Source organism: Lathyrus oleraceus, chromosome 3 (assembly GCF_024323335.1).
Source record: "Lathyrus oleraceus cultivar Zhongwan6 chromosome 3, CAAS_Psat_ZW6_1.0, whole genome shotgun sequence".
Classification (NCBI taxonomy): domain Eukaryota; kingdom Viridiplantae; phylum Streptophyta; class Magnoliopsida; order Fabales; family Fabaceae; genus Lathyrus; species Lathyrus oleraceus.
In genome coordinates this window covers 346,856,318-346,878,749 of record NC_066581.1, presented here as the reverse complement: position 1 = coordinate 346,878,749, position 22,432 = coordinate 346,856,318, and the positions used below count along the sequence as shown (strand labels likewise).

The 22,432-nt window shown below is 34.2% G+C and overlaps 1 long non-coding RNA gene across 1 annotated transcript; it reads left to right on the top strand.

Annotated features, from left to right (window-relative positions):
- The first annotated feature begins 15,084 nt into the window (after positions 1-15,084).
- On the top strand, positions 15,085-16,110 carry LOC127127587 (uncharacterized). The gene is made up of 2 exons (XR_007805373.1): positions 15,085-15,345; positions 15,776-16,110. It is a non-coding gene; the product is annotated as an uncharacterized LOC127127587 (long non-coding RNA).
- Positions 16,111-22,432: the final 6,322 nt, after the last annotated feature.

The window sequence follows — 22,432 nt, the reverse complement described above, 5'->3', positions numbered from 1 at the left end:
GAATTCGAGTTTGATAAGGTTTTAATTAGACGACGAGAATTCGAGCAATATGGCGAACGCCATTTATTCGAAGACTCGAGAGATAGTGAAGTGGATGCTTACTATACCCCTTTTCATCCAAGATTTGATTTATAAAAATAAAGTCTTTAGAAATGTATGGATAAGAAAATGATTTGAATTTGTAAGTTTCTAGGTTTGTAATTAGACGAGAATTCGAGCAATATGGCGAACGCCAATTATTCGAATACCCGAGAGATAATGAAGCGTGCGCTTACTATACTCCTTTTCATCCAAGATTTAAATTATAAAAATATTCTGTTAGGAGTTATATTTATTTGAGAAAAAATTGATTTGAATTTGTAAGTTTTAATCGGGCGACAAGAATTTGAGCAATATGGTGTACGCCAATCGTTCGAGTACTTGAGAAATAGTAAAGCGGACGCTTCCTATATTCTTTTTCATCCCAAGTTTAGATTATAAAATAATATTCTTTAAAAATTGTATTGGTTTATAAAAATGACTTGAATTTGCACGGTTAACCGGATTTCAAAAAACGCTCGGCATTGGACCAAGACTTTTACTTATGAGTGAGATTGAATGGGTTTTGGTTTAGAAATGATGCGGAATGGTGATAGTGAAAAAAATCAATTAAATTTTAATTATCAAAATCAATTGATTAAAATTTTGGTTAAATCGATTAATTAAGTTAATTAAGATTAATTATCAAAATTATTTAATTGGGTCAAATAATTAAGTTAATTAAAATTAATTAATTAATCAATGTTTAATTAATTAACTAATTTAATTAAAAGGTGGTAGAAATAAATATCAATGTTGATTTAACGGATTGATTTAAATCTGTGTGCTCAAAACCGGTTCGTACGAAATGACAATATCATTAATATCATTCGCAAGATCGTAACGCGGTGAAATGTTCTATCGATGTATTGAAATTTGAGCGGCATAACAACATGAAATTGCCGAATCCGCATATTAGAATCCTAATTTAAAACACAACTCGAGTAAAATGGCAGTAAACTAAATGTTAGATGACCCAAATAGCCTAGGTATTATAACCCTAATAAATATTTGATTTAAAAAAACAGTAACAACTAAACAAAGCATGGGAAACTGATCTTTATTACTTTCATTCTCAATAAATCTAAACTAATTTGAATTTTCAAACTCCAATCTTTTCATCTTTTGAAAATGTGGAAGGTTTGACTATATCACCACTTTGAATCCAAATGGCCCACCATATGACCCATTGTTCCCGTAAAAATCTTCCTTATCAGAACCATTGAAATGCGATGGAGTATTTCCACTGAATTGGTTATTAGAAACAGAAAACTTATGAAGCCTAATTGAACTAACAATTTCAAAAGGTATTCTACCATTAAGAGGATAATTAGATAATTAGAATTTATTCAAACATGAACAAACCACAAGAGCTCTTGGAGAGTGTAGTTGCTTTGTGCTTAGTAATAATGCTGAAAATGGTTAAAACTATATCATAAATTCTCACAAGACTTTTCATGCTGGATTTCTAATCAAATGGTCTTCAATTTATTTAAGTTCAAACATAAAGAGACAACAATTCAGCCCCAAAATTTAATAAAACAAAATATCCATTAAAAATAAAAACAATAAAAGAGCTCTAAATTGCAACATTACTTAAATCCAAAACAATAGTCGCAACGTAATCGAAGTGGAAATTAACCACCAAGAATTTAAGTAAAAAAAATCGAAAATAGAACAACCGAAACATCATGTCGATGTAATCAGACAGAAACCAAAATGGAAACCGTAGCAGAAAATATAGTGCATTGTGACAAAGAATCAATCATCTTAAATTATTACATTAATATATCAAAAGAATGAATCATCAGCATGACGACATATACTTGATGTCGAAGCCAAAGATAAAGATCTGATTTAATGCAATGTAATAAAAACGAATAGCAACACAATATGATATTTACATAATATTTACAACTAAAAAATCAGCAACAATCCGATTATTTGCATCAAGAAGTTCAAGGGATGGATCAATCAAGGCTTAGTGTGATCATAAATATCTCAAGGGGATCAATAGACTTCCTCCATCAACAATCAAAGTTTCTACTCACCTCAATTCAAGTTCATCAAGCCACAATTCATCTGACACTCAAAATTAGGGTTTTGGGTCAAAGTCAGCTTAATGTTGAATCTTTGACCAGAGCATGATCCTAGGATTTTAGGCATGATCCAAGGTCCTCAAATGTGTCCTCATAACCCACTCATATAATTCAAATGGCTCAAGAAGTAAGGTTCATGAGCAGATGAAAGTTTTAAACACAACTGATGAAAAGTCAACAAATGCCTAAAGTCAAAGTTTGACTTTTGAGATTTTCGGTCAACTATGGAATTTTAAAGTAAAGGATCATGAAAATATGATCTATGAAGTAATTTGATCAATTTTAATCAGGAAAATCAATATTACTTGCAAAAGGAGCAAAGATAGAGAATTTGAATTTTTCATAAAGTCCCTAGAAATCATGTCCAACTACCCAACTTTCCAAGGCCATAACTTGTGATCCAAGCCACCATTTTCTTTGGTACAATGATAATATTAAAGGTCTTGCTTCATACTTCAACTTTTTCCTATGAGATGAAACCCAAAAAAATGCATGGATGAAGAGATATAGGGCCATGAAGTGGATGATTTGTTTGTTATTCAAGTGATAAAACACTTGGTGAAATTTTGAACATGCTGACCTAATCAAATGACCAACTTCATGCTAATTTTTCACAATGATCCCAACTTATTTAAGCAAAGTTCTCAACATGAAAGTTGTAGATCATGATTTTATCTTTCCAAAATGTCCAAGAGCAAGAATTTCTCATGCTTGAGCTACGAGAATCGAATTTGGGAAGACAACATCGTGAAGTGGTTCATAGGTCAAGTTCCAAGCCAAGTTGCATTGAAAATCCAAGCAAAACTTCAAGATCTCCAAGTACAGGTCCTTCTTGCTTCCAAATATCACTCTAATCAAAAGATTTCACACACTTTTGAGTCATTATCCAAGCAACTAAGCCATTACACAATAAATCATTCCATTTTTAGTATAAAGGTCACACTTTCACTTGTGTAAAGTGACTTTAATCCAACAATTAGTATCATTGAGCTCCCAAATGGCTTTGGTTCTGATACACACCAACTCTAAACCTCAAGTCAACCCCTATGCTTCAGAAAAAGCAATGTCAAACACTTCATGCACCTCATGCTTTTGCCATGCTTCCCACTTGGTGTTTTGTACAAAAAATAATCAAGCAAGCAAACCAGTACAATACAAGATTATTTTATGATATTTGAGGCTTATTAAACCCTCAAGGATCACTATAAATAGAAGTCAAGGCCTCATCTATCCACACACCAAGCTTTCCAAGAAAAACTTCATTCTTGAGAGCTTTTCAACCATAACATCTATTCTCTCATTTGGCTTGTGCGTTCTGCAAACCAAAGGTTCCAATCATCTTCTAGGAACTCATAAGCACTAGGAGAAGCATCAAACAATAGCTAGAAGTAGTGTTGAAGAGGCCTTGGACCTTACTCCAATAGGTCTATTCTTGATTTTGCAACTCATTATACATGCATCATTTTCATTTGATTTCTGAAGCAAATATGTAGCATTTATTGTGTTGAGATTGATCATTAGCTTACATGTCATTTATCTTATTGTTCATGTGAGTTTCTGTTTGCATGAAACCTAGGGTTTCAGGTCTGGTTTTGGCCTTCATGCATCTTTATCTTTGAGTGTTAGCTGAAACCTACCGTACCATTGTATTCCTTGCATTGTCATGAGCAACTTTGATCTTTATTTCATAAAAAATGGTTGAGAAATGAGAGATATAATGGATAGAAAATTTGGAAAAAAAATTAAGGAAGAAGAATGAAAGAGAGAAAAGCGCGAGGTTGATGATGATGCTGAGTTGGCATTGAAAATTCAAATGGGATGCATTTTATAATATATACTAATGCTCGTGTTTTAACTAACACATGTATCACCACCCCAGTGGTATGGGGTTCGATTCCCCCTCTCCCCAACCTTTTATTTTTATTTTTTCACCAAGCAGCACATGGGACCCCAAGGGTGTGGGTTCGAATATGGCTAATGCAATGTGTTTTATTTTTTATCACTTGTTAATTTCCATTTTTTTCTTCACAAGTCTAAAAATTCATAATTTCATGATCCCTTAACATTTTTGACTCATTCCTTTTGCCATGTGTTCATGATAATGTCTATTTTTATGATGATACAAAAAATCCAAAAAATACTATTTATTTCACCACTTTTGTTTGATGGAAAACATGTACTTCTTAAGTTTTTTTAAGGCTCATAAGTGATTCATTTCTTGTTTATTCTTGATGTTGAAAGCTTGTATAATCATAACACACTTTTAAGTATTGATTGTTATCCTTAACATGTTAAAACTTGATTATTTTCACACCATGTCTAAAATGATACACCTTGAAAATATATTTGAATGAATGGTTAGGAATTGATTAGGGTTTCCACTTGCTTGTACCTAACATGTTCTTGCCTCTTGTTGGACTTGCATGCATAGTAGTCCATTTAGGGTTTTACTTTATCCATTCCATGTTCATATGATCCATATTTTGAATATCTTTCTTTTGTCATAACTTTACTTGATAGCCACATATCTTGATTATGATACTTGTCTTATTTGTTCAATGTGGTTTTATACCCTTGCTAAATAATACTTCTCTTGTTTAATGTGGTTTGATACCCTTGTATTGAATAATGTACACTTGTTTAATTTTGTCTTGTGACATTCCACTTATATTCTATCTCAGATTGTGATGTTATACCCATAATTGTTTATCATTTCATTCAAGTATTTCCTTCATGAACTTCCATAATGTTTAACATGCATCTCATACTTGTTCATGTGTTATCTCTTGTAATGTAAACCTTTGTCATGTCTTGTTTATGTTCATCATGCCTAAAAAACATGTAAGTAGCTTATTCATGTCTTACCAATTTATGTATCTTCATGCATCTAAACCCAAGGGAAAGGATCTTATGTTTATTTCTTAGCCATGCATTGTTTGTTCGTTGACTTTGTTTGTCCATTCATGCATTTACCCTAAACAAAACCTTACCCCTTTTTCAAGCTAAAACACCCACACCAAACCTTGACTTACTTTTAGTCAATGGAATTTCAATTATACTCGAAAATGATTTAGTACACATGAGACATTTCAAACACAAACCTTGACTTACTTTTAGTAATGGACTTTCAATTACACTTTCACATGCTTTAATACACATGAAGCATCTCAAACTCAAACTTTGACTTACCTTTAGTCAAGTAACACTCTCCAAAATGTTTTCTACCCCTTTTATTGCCCCCATTCAAAAACATGAAAACAACTTTTAAATCAAAACATAGAAAAATTCAAAAGGTTCCTGTAGAGTACTACAAATGCTTAAGGTGCTAATACATTCCCTTAGCATAACCAACCCCCGTACCTTCGATCTCTACTTGCTTTGCTTTTGGGTTTACTATTTGTTATGCATGTTTATTTTTTAGTTTACTTTGAATTTTTTCCCCTTACCTTGGAAAAATAAAAGTTCGGTGGTGATATCAATGTTTTGTGAGTCAAGTTAATCCAATAGTTTGGTCTCCGATTCTCGCCGCGACACTAAGAAGACACCCAACAAGAAGAAAAATCCTACAAAAGTTAAGACCCCTGTTAAAAAGAGCCCTGCAAAAGAGAAAGAGGTTACCAAAGTTGTCAGGATAGAAGCTGTCAGTGAGGCCCCCAAGGTAGAAAAAGAAAAATCTTAGGGGGAAGCTGAAAATAAGAAGGAGGCGCGTAAGAAAAAGAAGGAGGACACAACTGCTAGAAATAGCAGCAGACTTCATGCGTAACTGGTTTTTTTCTCCAACTTTATAGGTTAACAAACAATGGTGTGTCACTACTCACCAAATGACAGTGGGGAACCTGTGTTTACTCTATATTTAGGGGTGTGACAGCTTCCGTCGTGACATATGTTTACCAAACCCAATCGTTATAATCATTTGCTAGTTTAAGTTTTAAGTTTCCATTTTGCAAATTTTGAATTCTTATCATTACAATCCTTTTATTTCAATTTCCTGTTATGAATGAAATTATGTTTTTTGTATCATATTTCTTTTTGGTAGTTTTTTATGTTAAAAAAAGGAAAATAACTCATTTTCATCCCCAAATAGCATAAATTCTAAAGACTTGAAACAATTCTGATTGGACTGTGACAATATTGAAAATAAGGTCTTTATAGCTAATCAATGCACCTTCTTGTAATTTTCAGATAATCCCTCTCGCGCCTCTAGTGGTCAGTTTAGTAGTTAGCCTTTTGATGAGTTTGAATTATGTTAAATTATAGAATGAGGATTCATGGTAAGATTTAGTCTAGGAGAGGATAATATTGTTGATTAAGACTTAGAAAAATGGATACACTTTATATGTAATTAAACACACAAACGTGTGCAAAAATAATGAAAATTCCAATGTGTATGATAAATAATTCATGTGCCTGAAACTAGAGGAACAACTCATGTTCCCGAAACTTGAGGAACAAGTAGATGTATTCACCATTAGTAACAGGTTGGAATCATTAGAAGTGAGATCCTGCCAACACTATGCCAAACAAGACCTTAGACAGCGCTTTTTTTGGCCTTAGACAGCGCTTTAAAGCGCTGTCTAAACCTCCGCTGCTAAAGGTTTAGACAACGCTTTTTTAAATCTTAAAAGCGCTGTCTAAGCCCCCCCCCCCTTAGACAGCGCTTTGGCCAAAAGCGCTTTCTAAGACCCTCCTATTTTAATTTTTTTAGGTATACTTTAGACAGCGCTTTTGGCCAAAGCGCTGGCCAAAAGCGCTTTCTAAGACCCTCCCATTTTTTCCAGGTTTATAAACCAGAATTTCTACCTGTTTTCAACCAGATTTTGACAGACAGTTATCACATTTTATACATGCCATTTTGGCCTTTTTTCTACCAATTTTTGGCTAACAAATATATATATATACCAATTCAAACCAATTTTGTACACATTTACAAAAATGACAATTAGTATCAAAATATATACAAATTTATGTACACATTTACAAGTCATTACATATACTACAAATGTACACATTAATTACACAAATTTATGAAAAAACTTTGAGCTCTATCATGAATTGACACCACTCCTCTTTGATTTCGTCCACTTGATCCTTTGTATAAAATGCACACTTGAATTCCTCAAAGTACTACATAATAATATAACATATTTTGAATTAATTCCAACTATTTAATTATATGAGATATGTGTAAATATAAAAATAACTCATAGGTTAGAAATACATACATCGGTGGGAATCACTAATCGGCCCAAAGCAAGAGTATCCCGCATAAACCTCAACACGAAATACCCGCAATCTATTTGATTACGTTGTTGAGGACACTACATGAAAAAAAAATATGGATTATAAATCCTAAGTTTTATCAAGTGTCATCACTAATATAATAAAAAATGTGGTAATTAAAAATATACCGCCACTTTAATCCATGTAATGCGGTTGGCGCTCCTCCTTGAGGTTTGGATATCTCGTTGGGCCCGAAAAGCTTGTAGGACGCTAATAAAATAAAAATGAAGCAATTAGAACAATTCACATAAACTAAGAAAAATTTTGAACATTCTCACTTACGTGTCAATTAGGTCCTTCATATCCGGGTATGTTGTCCAATCATTTCCTAACGAGTCAAGATAATACACAATTTCTCGGATAGGATTGATTGCGAGCAACAACCAATGTCCACTGTAATGATTAGGCAAATGTTAGATGGTAACTTGGAAAATAATTATAATAGATGAATTTAGAATGAAATGCTAACCCGGTATTAAACGGTATAAAAAACAACTTCTCCGCATCTTTATTCTCCATGAGGATCCGAAGAACATACTCCGTCACGGTATGCGGTCTACTTAAGATTAAACCTAAGTTGACGCTCGCGGGTGCTAAGAATCCGAATGACTCGTCCAAATCATTGGGGCGCATCAATTTGTCATACAAAAACCTAATATAAAAACATCATTAACACCTCTTTTGAAACATAAAGTAAACCGGATTAACATAAAGTAAACATCATTAACATAAGTTGTTTAATTAATAAAACAAAGTAGACCGGATTTACCTAATATATGTATTGACAATGTTGACGCCGATTTCTTCATGACCAAAAACTTGCATGAAGTCTTCATTACCAATCATTTGGTCGTAATCAAAGCCGAAAATCCCTTCCTCCATATGTATAGTCCGAACACCTCCGGTCGGTATATCGGGTCATTCACATAGAACACTTGTTTAGCTTGAGATGCTAGAATAAAAGGTTCATCTTTGTACCCCACCCTAGTAAAATCAACTTGCAAAAATCCAGACTTATCCATTCGTATGCCACTACTATTCACCCACTTGCAACCAAAGATGGGAATCTGAAACTTCTCGTAATCAAACACCCAAATATGCTCAATAACTCCAAAATATGACAAATTTGCATATTTGGGGTTTAAGTCCTTCATACTTGATATATGCATTGCTTCAGCTAGCACGGTGACACCACTATTTTGCATAGTACTCTTATCATCTTGTTCTTTGGTATAAAATGTGTATCCATTAATTGAATATGCGCTATGAGAAAACACATGCAAACTTGGACCATACGCCAAACATCTCAACCTTTCTGTTACCGAAGAAGGATCTGAAGAGCGCTTCAAATAAATATGATCCTTCAACCATTGTATGAAACTTTGATTGTGCTCTATAACTATCCAATTTTCATTTCTGTTCGGATTTAACCTTCGGAGTACATCCTTGTGCATTTCAACATATGGCTCAACCTCATTATTATTGTGCAGAACATACAAATGAACTTGATCCCGTTCATCCCTTGATATTGTCACAATTTTATTCCCAATTAATTTTTTACCTTCCATTTTGTCGAAAATCTGAGCTTTGGGGAGTCCAATCGATTGAACGTTAGACAAATATTCAGTACAAAACTCAACAGCTTCTTCAACAATGTATCGTTCAACAATACAACCCTCTGGTCGACTTCGGGATTTCACGTACCCTTTTAATATTTTCATATACCGTTCAGCAGGGTACATCCATCTCATATAAGCTGGTCCACACAACTGTGTCTCTTTCACAAGATGAACAACTAAATGAACCATTATGTCAAAAAAAGACGGAGGAAAATACATTTCAAGCTCACACAAGGTAATTACAATCTCTTTTTGTAGTGTTGGTAAGATCTCGGGATCGATCACCTTACTACAAATTGACCTAAAGAAAAAACACAATTTAGTTATGGCACTTCTTACTTTTTCAGGCAAAATAGAACGTATACCTATCGGTAGAAAATGTTCCATTATAACATGGCAATCATGTGTCTTCAAATTCTTCAACTTGAGGTCTTTCATAGAAACAAGTCTTCTGATATCAGATGAGTATCCTTCTGGAACCTTAACTTCACTCAGAGACTTACACAAAATTTTTTTCTCCTTTCTAGATAAAGTAAAAGCAGCAGGTGGTAGATATGTTCGTCTTCCTTTCTTCACGGGTGCTAATTCAGTTCTCATTCCCATTTTTAACATGTCCTCCCTTGCTTTAAGGCCATCCTTAGACTTGCCTTTTATATTGAGTAATGTACCGATAACACTTTCAAATACGTTTTTTTCAATATGCATAACATCGAGAAAATGTCTCACGTACAAAGACTTCCAATATGGCAATTCAAAAAATATCGACCTTTTCTTCCACCCACCTTTCACAATCTTATGTGCAAAAGGCTTGCCAAACTCAGTACGCACATCTTTCACCTTTTCAAAAACTTGTTCACCTGACAATGCGGGTGGAGCTCTACGATGTTCGGTGTCTCCATTGAATGCTTTTCTCCACCCACGGTAGTGATGTTTAGAATGTAAGAATCTACGATGACCGAGAAACACATTCTTCTGGCAAAGTTCCAATCGAATCGTATCGGTTCCGTCTTCACAAACAGGACACGCACGTTGACCTTTAATGCTATACCCAGATAGATTCCCGTATGCTGGAAAATCATTAATTGTGCCAAACAACATCGCCCTCAAATTGAAACTTTCTTTCCTATATCCATCATAAACCTCCACACCGTTCTCCCACAAAATCTTTAAATCTTCGATCAGAGGTGTCAAGTATACGTCTATGTCATTCCCTGGTTGTTTAGGCCCAGAGATTAACATAGATAACATCATGTACTTACGCTTCATACATAGCGACGGAGGTAGGTTATAAATCATAAGAATCACAGGCCATGTGGTATGTGAGATACTTTGAAGACCATGTGGGTTCATTCCATCAGTAGATAATGCCAATCGAAGGTTTCTTGCTTCTGATCCAAACTCAGGATAATCATTATCAATCTTCGACCACTGTGGTGAATCAGCCGGATGCCGATACATTCCATCAATAATTCTTTCATCTGCATGCCAAGTAAGATGTCTTGCATCGGTTTCACTACGAAACATGCGCCTAAATCTCGGAATTATCGGAAAATACCATAAGACTTTTGCGGGAGATAATCTTTTCTTATATCGAGACAAACCGCATTTAGGGCACTCAGTTAACATTGCATATTCGTTACGAAACAAAATGCAATCGTTAGGACAAGCATGTATCTTATCATAGCTCATGCCAATAGAGCACAACATTTTTTTTGCCTCATAGGTTCGATTAGGAAGAACATTATCATCCGGTAGCATTTCTCTCATAAGGGCCAACAACTCTGTGAAACTTTTATCCGACCATCCATTACCCGCCTTTAAGTTGTACAACTTTAATACCGCAGAAAGTCTTGAGAATTTAGTGCAACCTTTGTACAACGGTTTCTCAGCATCGCTTACCATCCTCTCAAACATTTCAGGACAATCATGAAGATCTTCTTCCAGTGCTTCTACAATCTCTTCAACTCGATCACAATCGTATGTTTCCGTGTCTTTGTCGTATGAAGCATAGGTCGTACTACTTTTTCCACTCGATTCAACATTCTCGTTAATTTTCTCACCATGAAATATCCAACACTGATAACTTTGATCAATTCCATGCCTCAGCAAATGCGATTTCAATCCATGTGCGTCAACCTTACCAATATAACAACAACGCAAGCAAGGACAATGCATTCGTCTGGGGTTTTCAGCGTGTTGAACAGCATACTTAACGAATTCCAAAACCCCACTCTCGTACTCTTTGGTCATTCGATCGGCACAGATCCATGTTTTATCCATGGTTTTCCTACTTTAGAATGAAAGTGAGATGAACAACACTTTCACAGTTAAAAAGAAAAAAAAGTACCTATTCAAATGCAAGAAAACATCACCTCTTCAACAAAAAATCAAAATTGGACATGGGGTTGCATATTCTTGCTTGGACATTGTTTATCATGGGCCGGTTGGATAGTTTTTCAGGTATAATTATCAATAATCATACACCGGGAAATACCTAAAGTTTAAACCCTAAACATTTTCAATTATCAATTTTATAACAAGAATTGTAAATTTTTGTGCAGGATCCTGTTGTGAAAAAGTATCCAGCTAAACTCACAATGACTTCATTCACATGTTTCTTTGGATTGATCCAATTCTTGATCATAGCAGCCTTTACAGAAAATGATTTTGAAAAGTGGAGGATACAATCAATAGAAGAGCTTTCTACCATCCTATATGCTGTAATAATCCTCACTTTAATTCTCAAATATTTGATTTAGACTCTATATCCAATAAATAAGTACTTAAGGCATAAGCACTTATTATACTCTATGCAAATAAATAAGCTGAAAACAACTTATGGACATGTTATAACTTATAAGTTGTTTCCATAAGTTCTTTAAAAAGTCTCACAAGTGCGCATGCAAATAAATAAACTGCCTGCAAAAACTTTAAACCTAAGGAGGCTCCAAACAATTTAGAAATTGAACATGGTACTCATAGAATCACCCTAGCTCAGAAAAAACACACAAACACAAGAAAAACAATAAAAACGAAAAAGAAGTATCTTGAAACAGGGCAGCCATATGCTAACACCAACCCATACACATACGTTCAGCCATGGATCTAATTGCACACATACAAGGCTATAATAAACAACAACGGGTCCATTCAAGCAGAGCAATTAACATAGGCAAAACATACAACTGCAACAAGTATAAAAGAAAGAAACTATTGCAGTAACAAATCCAAGAACACTCCAACATTCTAACTTCATTCTATGACAGAAATCCCACTGAGTTCATTAATTTTTCTTATTGTAATTGACAATGGAAGAAGAGGAAGTGCATTAGAGCAGAACGTACCGTATTCAAGTGTCTCCTTGCGCTGCAACCTTTGATTGTTTGGGTGACGGCGGAGGTTCGGAGGTGAGAGGCGAGTGCGGCGGGTGACGGCGGAGGGACCCTTGAAGGCAGAAACTAGGGTTTTCGGAAGTTGAAGGAAAATAGGGTGATATGCGTGATGTCGTGTTTTGGAGAAGAAGGTTATGGCTGTTGGAGACTGAGGAGAAGAAGGTTACGACTGCGTGAGTGAAGAAGAGGGAAAACAAATGAACAGAAAACGAAAGCGCTAAGGTCTGAAATTTTATTTTTATTAGACCTTAGAAAGCGCTTTTGTGGAAAGCGCTTTCTAAGGTATGCCTTAGACAGCGCTTTCCAAAAGCGCTTTCTAAACCCCACCTTAGACAGCGCTTTTGTTTTTTAATTTTTTTTTTAATTTAAAGACTTTAGACAGCGCTTTATCAAAAGCGCTGTCTAAGGTCTATATTAAAAAGCGCTTCCAAAAAGCGCTGTCTAAGGGGGGGTCTTAGACAGCGCTTTTAAAAAGCGCTGTCTAAGACCCCCCCTTAGACAGCGCTTTTAGTATTTTCTTGGAACATTTTCAGCGCTTTATTTTAATTTTAACTTTAGACAGCGCTTTCTGTTAAAAGCGCTGTCTAAGATGCGCTGTTAAAAGCGCTTTTTGGCGTAGTGCAAGTTAAAAGGTAGAACCTCTAGAAAAACTTATCTATAATAAAAATGCATGTGTAAGCCTCAAGTTCAAAATCAACAAAAAAAGTCTAAATCAAAATAGTCAATTCCCATTTTTGAAATTGAAAGAAATGAACTCTTGGACCATAGGATAAGAGTACTTACATGACATACAACATCAAGAAGAGTACACACACACACACACACAACCTGGGACATCATTTGGTAGTAAAAGGAAAGCAGAAGGCTGAAAGCAACTAGGAGAAAAAGAGAACCAACAATTGTATTCTTAGGGCATACGTGACAGCAATTTGAATTGGAAGGAGATTTAATTGAAAGGATAAGAACAAAGGCGTTATGAGAGTTGATTTGAAAGGGTAAGAACAAAGGTTCTAGAAGACAAAATGTAGTACGTAGTACAACCATTAAGTGCGTCATGTAGCAAAAAGGACATCGTCGCCTGCTCCTATATGCCACCACTCTGCCAAGCTACACCTTGTCCCCCACCATTGTTTGTATCTGATTCTAATGTTGTACGAATAGGAAGGAAAATGAGAGAACTTTGATAATTATCTTTTGGAATTTATTTGATTTATTCTCAAGCCCATGATCCAAGAGAAGTTGCAAAGCCCTGACTGAAGCAACTATAAAAGCAACTCTTGAAGAAGAAAAACAGTTCAACAACTTTTAGAGAAAAACTCATGTAGAAGAAACCACTGAAGAAGGGGGTTTAGTGAAAATAGAGATTCTTCTTTTCACCATTTCATGTGTCTACTGCTGAGTCATAGCACGACGGAGCTATCTCCTGGTGATTATCCATTGCAAGAAGAAAATACGTTGCTCTTAGGTTGTTATTTATTTTCTATTAAGTGTTTGAGAATAAATAACTTAAGGATCAGTATATTTGTATGTAATAAGCTCATTATGAGCTAAACCTTTGTTTGTTGAGCAATGATAAGTGAATATAATGTAGTTTTTATGTTAAGTGATGTGTTGTTAATACTTTGTTTTGTCAGGTGCTAAATTGCTATAAATTTGCTTCTTTGATTGATCAACTTGAAAAAAAAGATACAAGTTTGTTCTTATGAGTGATCCAACAACAATAAAATTTCATAGTAAAAGTGATTGAAAATAGTAGGATAAAGATATTCACTAGATTAACTTTCTTAGAGATAAGTGGCTAGAACCATAAAGGATTTTCATAATAAAATCAGACATGCTTTAGGGTTACAATTGATGCTTAGAGATTTGTTCGATTGCCCTAAAGTATACGCTTTTGATGATATAGAGATACCCCTTATACCACTTTTTGTCATTTTCTGGCATGACACAACACATCATGCACACATAAATGACAAAGTTATATTAATGGATCATTGTCCAACATACTCTTTATTATTGAACTCAATCACCTTGTTTAACATTGTTCTACTCTTATTTGCTACTCAACTAAACCTGTGACAATCATATATTACTTTTATCTTGCTCATGCTTATTTACAGAACATAGTTTCTTACAAAAATCAACCTAAGTTACTTTCCACTTTTTGTTGGTTCCACATCATTACTTTTTTATCACTTGCTACTTAAAACATATATGTATAATTGCATGTGACACCACACATTCTTTAACAACCGTTAACGTCTTTTAGATGTATATGTTATTGTACCGGATTGGATTACTATTTCTTTGTGTTCATTTTATTTTATCTGCACTTTGTTTGTTTCTGCATGTGTATTGTCATACACATGGTCTGTCATATTTGTAAAGGCAGAGCAAAATTTCAATATATATAATGTAAGTACCTAATGTGATGACAATGGACCACCATTAACATTGGTCCACCATAGCCTTCGTTCATAAATGGAGTATGTCATTTTCTTACGGACACAAAATATGTTACGTCAGGCGATGTGCACAGTTCTAGGGTACTATTTTGCAATAAAATTGACTTTTTTAACCACAACAAAGTATATTTTTATGGATGTAATGTTCTATTGTACTATTTTGGCAGCAAAAAGTGATATTAATATAGATTAAGTTACACCACTTCTTAGTCTATATAATATAATCAGCTTATTCTTTCTACTTCACAAACATAATCAGAATAACAACTTCGTATTCTGATTTTGTATTTCAAGGGTGGTTGATAAATAATCAAGAAAAAATGGCTGAAACAAAGTTGAGCAGCGTGAAGGATATAAGATGGTCCCTGGAAGGTATGACTGCGTTAGTGACAGGAGGAACCAAAGGCATTGCGTAATTTCATTATCTTTACTCATAGTTCAAATATTTATAAAATAAGTAGAAATTTGTTTATATTTTTCTATGATTCTTGAATTTGTATATATGTTCACGTAACGAAGATGATATTAACAAATGTTTAGACGAGTGGGAAAATAAAGGATTTAACGTGACAGGATCAGTATGTGATATACTTAGTCAAACAACGCAAAACATTAATGGAAACTGTTTCTTCTATCTTTCAAGGAAAGCTCAATATTCTAGTATGATCAATTTATATTTATTTTTAATTTGTTTTAACTAAGTGCTCAAACCATGTATATATTGTTAAATTGTTCTTTTTTATCAGGTAAACAATGCTGTGAAATGCTATCTAATAATTAATGAGCAACTAATGTATGAGTATGATATAAACATTTTCTTTGCAACGCGTTCTTAATTGTAGAAACAATCTGAAGGAGATGAAGCTATAGCAGGTATAGTGTCTCAAGCACCTATGGGTCGTGTGGGAGAGACCAAAGAGATATCATCATTAGTTGCTTTTCTTTGTCTTCCAGCTGCATCATACATTACTGGACAATTTATTAATTTCTTTGCTTTTAGTTGTTGCATTTGTACCATTGCTATGGATTTTAATTTTCCTTTCTATTAGATTGTCTATTCTGGTTGTTTCCTTTCTATTAAATTTTCTTATGAAAAACATCTTGGAACAGAGAATAGACTAAGTACTAGACGCGTTTCCATTCATAAATTTTGTATGAGAACTTTCTATTTGTTGTATTTTTATCCTCAGATTTAAGTGCAATTTTAGACAGGTAAATTTCCTAATAAATAAATAAAAAATAGTAAATAAAATAACTTACAGGTAAATTCGTAAATAAAAACATACTAATTAAAAGAAACTGTAGGTAAATCCAGAACTTATAAGCATATGTGATTAGAAAGGAAGTTTTTAGATAGGATGTCTTCTATTCCTTCCATCCCCCCAAAAATTTAATTAGGTTTTTACGAGGTTTTATAAAAATACATGAAGTGTACTTAAAAAATCCCTTTATTACTCCTTTAATTTTATAATAGATGTTTTTTTTTTGAAATTTTTATATTTTTTTAAATATTTTTTTCCAATAAACAGGGAGATTTCATTGATGAGCACAACGGGTGCTCAAACCCGTTATAAAGAAAGAGATGTCAAATTAAACGAGCTTTGCACAAATCATAAAAATTAAAGTTGGGTTTAAGCATATCTCCTAACAAAGACCATCTCCAACTTAAGATTTTAACATTCTAAACCAAGTTGTTTAGATTTCAGAATTTATCATCGAAGATTATTTTATTTCTATGCTTCCAAATCCCCCAAAGGACAGCCCACCAAATAATACCATATTTGTTCTTCCTCACCTTCCTTCCCAAAGTAGTGCAGACCCTCAAAAAGCTAGCAATCACATCTTCCGTAACTGTTACATCAATACTGTAAGACCCAATTTTGACCCTAAGATCCCTCATGCCATCTTATCATATGCATTGCCTTTGGGATCACACTTTGACATCCTCTTTACCCCTCATTCATTGGGTTTGCATTGGAAGAGATCACCAAGCACATTTGATTGTATCATACTTTGTTTTTTATTATTTACCAACTAAAATGCCAAAAATATGTCATTGTATAGTTTACTTCTTTTGTAAGTAGTGTGTGTGTGTGTGTTCACCTATGCTCCATCAAGCTCATATCTAGAATTTGAGACCCTCAATGCAATAAGACCAATCAAGACATGGTGCACATTGGTTCTAGACATCATATATGGGTCCCCATGATCTTCACATATCATTTTGATCAAGAATTCATCAAGAGTTTGAAGCTTGTTTGCCTTGAAAGCCCTAATTCATCTGGGTATCTTGTGTGACTTCCTCAGAAAGTTTCTTCACCATTTGATCAAATATTTTAAGGGATACTTCGTATTACATCATCTTACACATATATTATTCTCCATGAGTCCCAAATATCAAGAGAATGTCAAGTTTGCAAGATGGTTCATGGTGGTTGACCAGAGAAAGCCAATTGGTCAAAACTGGGGTTCCCTAGACCCTATATCCTACAATGTTTATCATATAAAAATGATTCCAAGAGAAACGTTACCCCTTATGACATTCCAAATAACTTTCATGTTGAAGTTAAGAGTTAGTTTTGCTTGGAAAGTCATTTTTTATGGTGAAAGATTATAGGTCATTTTGTCTGAACCCTAGTTAGGAGGTTAACTTCCAAGGACCATAACTTGCACGAATTTTATGAGATGAAAGTCATTCAAGTTCCATGATCAAATTCAAGATGTCCTTTCAAACTTTTATTCTTGGAATAAGTTCAAATTAAACTTGCAAATGCATGTTCCAAGAGGAAACATTATAGGTCATTTTGGGTCATTACCATTGAACAAGTGATTTTCCTCAACTTCTAAATTACATAACTCCTTCATGACAAATCCAAATGAGGTCATATTTGTGACTAAATTGAATAGTTTTGAAATAGATACAACTTTTATGAAGGAAATTATTCCATTTGAATCCCATAGCAAAAGTTACTCAAGATGGAAGAAGTGAACATTTGTCTTGGTAGTTAGAAAATTTTCAAATATGTTTGATTTTCCAAACTTCCACCTCAAAATGCATCATGATCCAAGCTTCAAGTGGAAAAGTGTTTAACATTAAAGTTGTTCCCCTTGATCTCACCTTTCCAAAAAGTCTAAGATCATCTTATTTGGCCAAAAAATGAAGGACTTGCACATGTGTTCTTTTCAAAGGATCATTTGGATGGTTTTCACATTCACTTTTCAATCTCCATTGCATGACTACATGACATGATTTCAGCATTGCACATTGGTGATTTTGGACCTGATAGCATCATTTTATGGGCCTATCACACGCCCATGCAAGCATGCAAGAAGATTGCTAATTTTGTCAAAATTTAGAAGTGTGTGAAAATTAAATGCATTGCCTATAAATGCAACCCTCTTGGCTCAGAATTAAGGACCTCATGTCCAAGCTTTGAACCTGCAATCCAAACCCTCACTATTAAAGGATAATCTTGAAGGTTTTCATTTGAAAATCAAGCTTCAAATCTCATTCTGTTTTGAGATTGAAACTCCAAGAGTCCAAGCTTTTCCTTGATCCAATTCATCTCCTACAAGCTTCTGAAGCCAAGCTAAGGTAAATTGGAAGCAAGATCAAGCAAGTTTGAAGCTCACTCGAAGGTAATTTTCCAGAATTTTCATCTCTTCGATTCTCTCTCAATTATTCACTATTCTTTGTGATTTTTGGTTGACTGAAGTCCTACCAATGTAGGCAACAAGATTGAGTTTCTTTGAGGTTAAATTGAAGCAACTTAATTCATGATCCTCAAAATTTAAATCCCTATATCTTTTTATATACTTGGAATTGGAGAAAATTGAGACCATATTCGTGCTCCTGGGCATTTTTCCTTTAAATCCATGTCTTTGCTTTTCATTTCTATGGTGGTTTATGGTGGACCAGTTCGGTGAGGTCCACCAGAGAAGAAGGTCGGAGCCATAGCTCAGGTGGTGCGTTGGCACCTTCCAAACCATATGATCCTTTTAAAATGTTTTAATCTTGGCCCTTGGTTCCGATTACCGTTGGTATGGTGCATTGACTTAGGTCTTTAGTGGAACGCGCGCGCTTGACTATCAGATCTGCCACGTCAATTAATGAGGGCGGTCTGATGGCCCTTGTTTTTTTGTATTTTCTGAATTTCCATTTAATCCACTTATTTTATTTAATTCATAGAAATTTCATTTTTAATCCAAAAAATATGGGACTTTCACCAAAAATCTTTAAATGTTTTTCTCTTTCATATTCTAATTAATTTTTTTTGATTAATTTTGATATTTTTCATGAATTAAATGTTTTTGTGCATATCTTTAATTGTTTAAAAATACTTCTGACTTTTCAAAAATCATGAAATTTTTTGTCTAAGGTCCTTTGACCTTGTTTGACATAGGATAAATCTCTTGGTCATTTATTTGGTGTTTTGAAGAGATTTTATGTTTTGACCAAATTAAAATGTATTTTAATGCATTTTTAATTTGATTTTTAATTGATTAAATGTATAAAAATTATGTTGAGCCATTTTTATGGTCTTCTGATGTTTGACTATTTGTTTGGGCCTTGGTCAAGGTTGATTTGAGTTTTGTTGGATTAAAACCATTTGATTTAGGGGATTGATGAAATGTACATTTCATCTCCCAAAGTGAATGAATGGTTTTAATTTGATAAAATTCCTCCCATGACCAATTTGTGTTTCTCCCATTCCTCTCCTTCTTCATCTTCATCCCTATTCTTTTCCATTCCCTCATTTGAAAAATGAAATCTCTAATGTCTTAAGGCTAATTGGTTCATCAATGACCCTGTGTCAGATGAACCAATACAAGTATGACTGAGATAGGTTCATCCCTCTTAATCTTTTCTTTTAACGTGTGGTATGTTTTAGGAGTTTGGTTCATTATACCAAATCTCTAACATGCATTAACACCTAAATTTTTATTGCCTGACATCAGATAGTTGTGACTTCTACATAAGTTCAATTACGATTTCTTAACATAGAGCTAAATTTGACCCTAAAGGCATAGCATTCTAGTAAGTGAGATTGTAAGTCCCCCATAATTCATGGTATTGTGTGGAAACTTTACCTTTTTTCCTTTCATGAGAGTTAGTGGCATACTTGTTGAATTATCCAAGTTGGAGCCCTTCTAATGGAAGATGTCTTAGTTTAAGGATCCATGCTTGTGAATGGATGGTTAAGTGTTCTCCAAAGAATGACTTAATCAATTAAAAAATACCACTAACACTTGACTAACCTTTGACTAACATTTAACTAACTCTTGTTAATATTGCTTTACTTTCAAGTCATTTACTTTATGCAATTTAACTTTCAGTCATTTATCATTCATTGCCATTTACATTTCATTTAACTTGTTTATGTTTATGCCATTTTCACTTTGCTCATTTGAGCCATGTCTTATGATTGTATATATCATTTGTGCATTTTGATTTTGTTTGTGGTCTTAGGATCTTAAAACACTTAATAAATAACAAAAACCCTAAAAAAATATTTGGTGGGCTGTTGATCTTGATTTGAACTTTTGGACTTAGGATTAGGCAACATTCCCTGTGCAAAAAGGACTTGGTCAATGCCAACATTCTGAGACCAAGTTATTGTGAACCAAGCCTTCATCTGTTGCAAGCCTTGGACTCTATTTGAATTCATCTGTTACTTTGTCTTAGTGCTAATTTTTATTTTGATCTTGTGTCTGATGCTTTGTTCTGAGTTGATCAAGGAATATTTCATCTGGTACATGAGAAGACAAAGAATGCTACTAGTTATGGGATCTGCTTGCTTGGATTTGGCTATCTTTATTTGATGCCTTAATCTTCATGATGTATGGATATTTCTAATTTCTTGTTGATTATTGCTTGATTCAAAGTCCAAAGGGAAAATGGGTTTTCTATATGACATTCTTGTTTGTTGGATCGCATCCCATTTATCAGATCTTTTCAACTCTTAACTTTTAATTTTATGCTTAGGGTAGCCTCTTAATCTCCTCCCACTTCATAATTTTCAAAATCTCTCCCCCTTTTCAAAAACTTTTTTTGCTTGTGATTTCAAACTTAGACCTTATTTCAAATAGAAACTTTGGCCTTATGCCAATGGATTTTTGATAACGCGAAAATGTACCGTATTTTTGGCTCTATATGCACTTCTTTTTACTCGATTAACACTATTTATTACACAGTATTTTATGTTTATTTACAGGTATTCGTCGATTAAAAGGTTTACCGCAAGAAAAATGGGAAATAGCAAAAAGGAAAGAAAAAGGCAAGAAATGAGAAGAAAATGAACCATCCAGTGGGATAATGGGCCACCAAAGAAAATGGGCTTGTGGCGCCCAGTACCCAAAGGATGTGGCACCCTCCATATTGGGCCAAGAGGGATGTGGCGCCCGCCACCAACCCTTGAGAAATGGTGGGAAGTTGCTACAAAAGTGGCGCTCGCCACTAAGCATGAAGCTAGGGTTGTGGCAACTGCCACAACCTAGTCTTCCTATTTTTCCTCCACCTTTTTAGCCACGGTTTCCACTACTTTTGCTACAAATGAGGATTATGGAAAGGATATATAAAAGACCTCTCAGACTCCACGACAGACACACTCTTCTTCCAGTTTTTAGTTTACGATTAATTTTTGTTCTGCTTTATTTTTCTTTTAGTTTTCTAGGCAGTTTCTTACCATTGTAAAAGTGATAGTTTCTCCACATCGGGGACTATTACGGTCTATTATTTTTCACGCATTTTGGATTCAATTGTAAGAGGTATTCATTGCTAAAGCCTGCCAGAATCATTTAATCAAAGATTCAAGATTTATTTCCAGTTCTTAAATTGTAATCCAGGTTTATTATTGTTTACTATTTTATTTATTTATGCCTTACTGTATGTTTAATTCCCTAATTTCCATGTTTGTCATCGCATTTATGTTCGGCTAAACCCTTAGGGATCGGTATGTAAATACCGTCGAAACGACGAGATTCAATAAATAATTGGTATTAGTTTTTATTAAAACTTATTTTCCGGTTTTAGTTTCTTAATTTAATCAAACTGTTTTTCGTACGAGAGTACAAAACAAACTAAGGTTACGGTCAATAAAAACGAGAGTTTGAGATTTTAACTAGATAGCTGAAACTAGGCATTGATCCTAAATACAGCGATAGCGCTTTAGGATTAATTAGACTTTATCTATATTCAAAAAGTACTTTTAAATTCAAAATGAGACCGCGAGAGCCAAGCATTCTGGTTTAGGAGTATGGTCGAAGTCAATAAAACAAGAGTGTGAGGCTAAGTCCTTTTGTTAAATAATTTCTACTAAAGAATATTTTAACCAATAAGATTACACCAACTATCTATCAATCCCCGAGGATTGATGTATTACATACCGATATCCCCTATATCTTATATCTTTATCTTTATTCTATTCTATAGTTATTTCTCTTCATCCCTCCAATCTTAGAACAATCATTCGCCTTAGATTTACATAGTAACCTCAGAC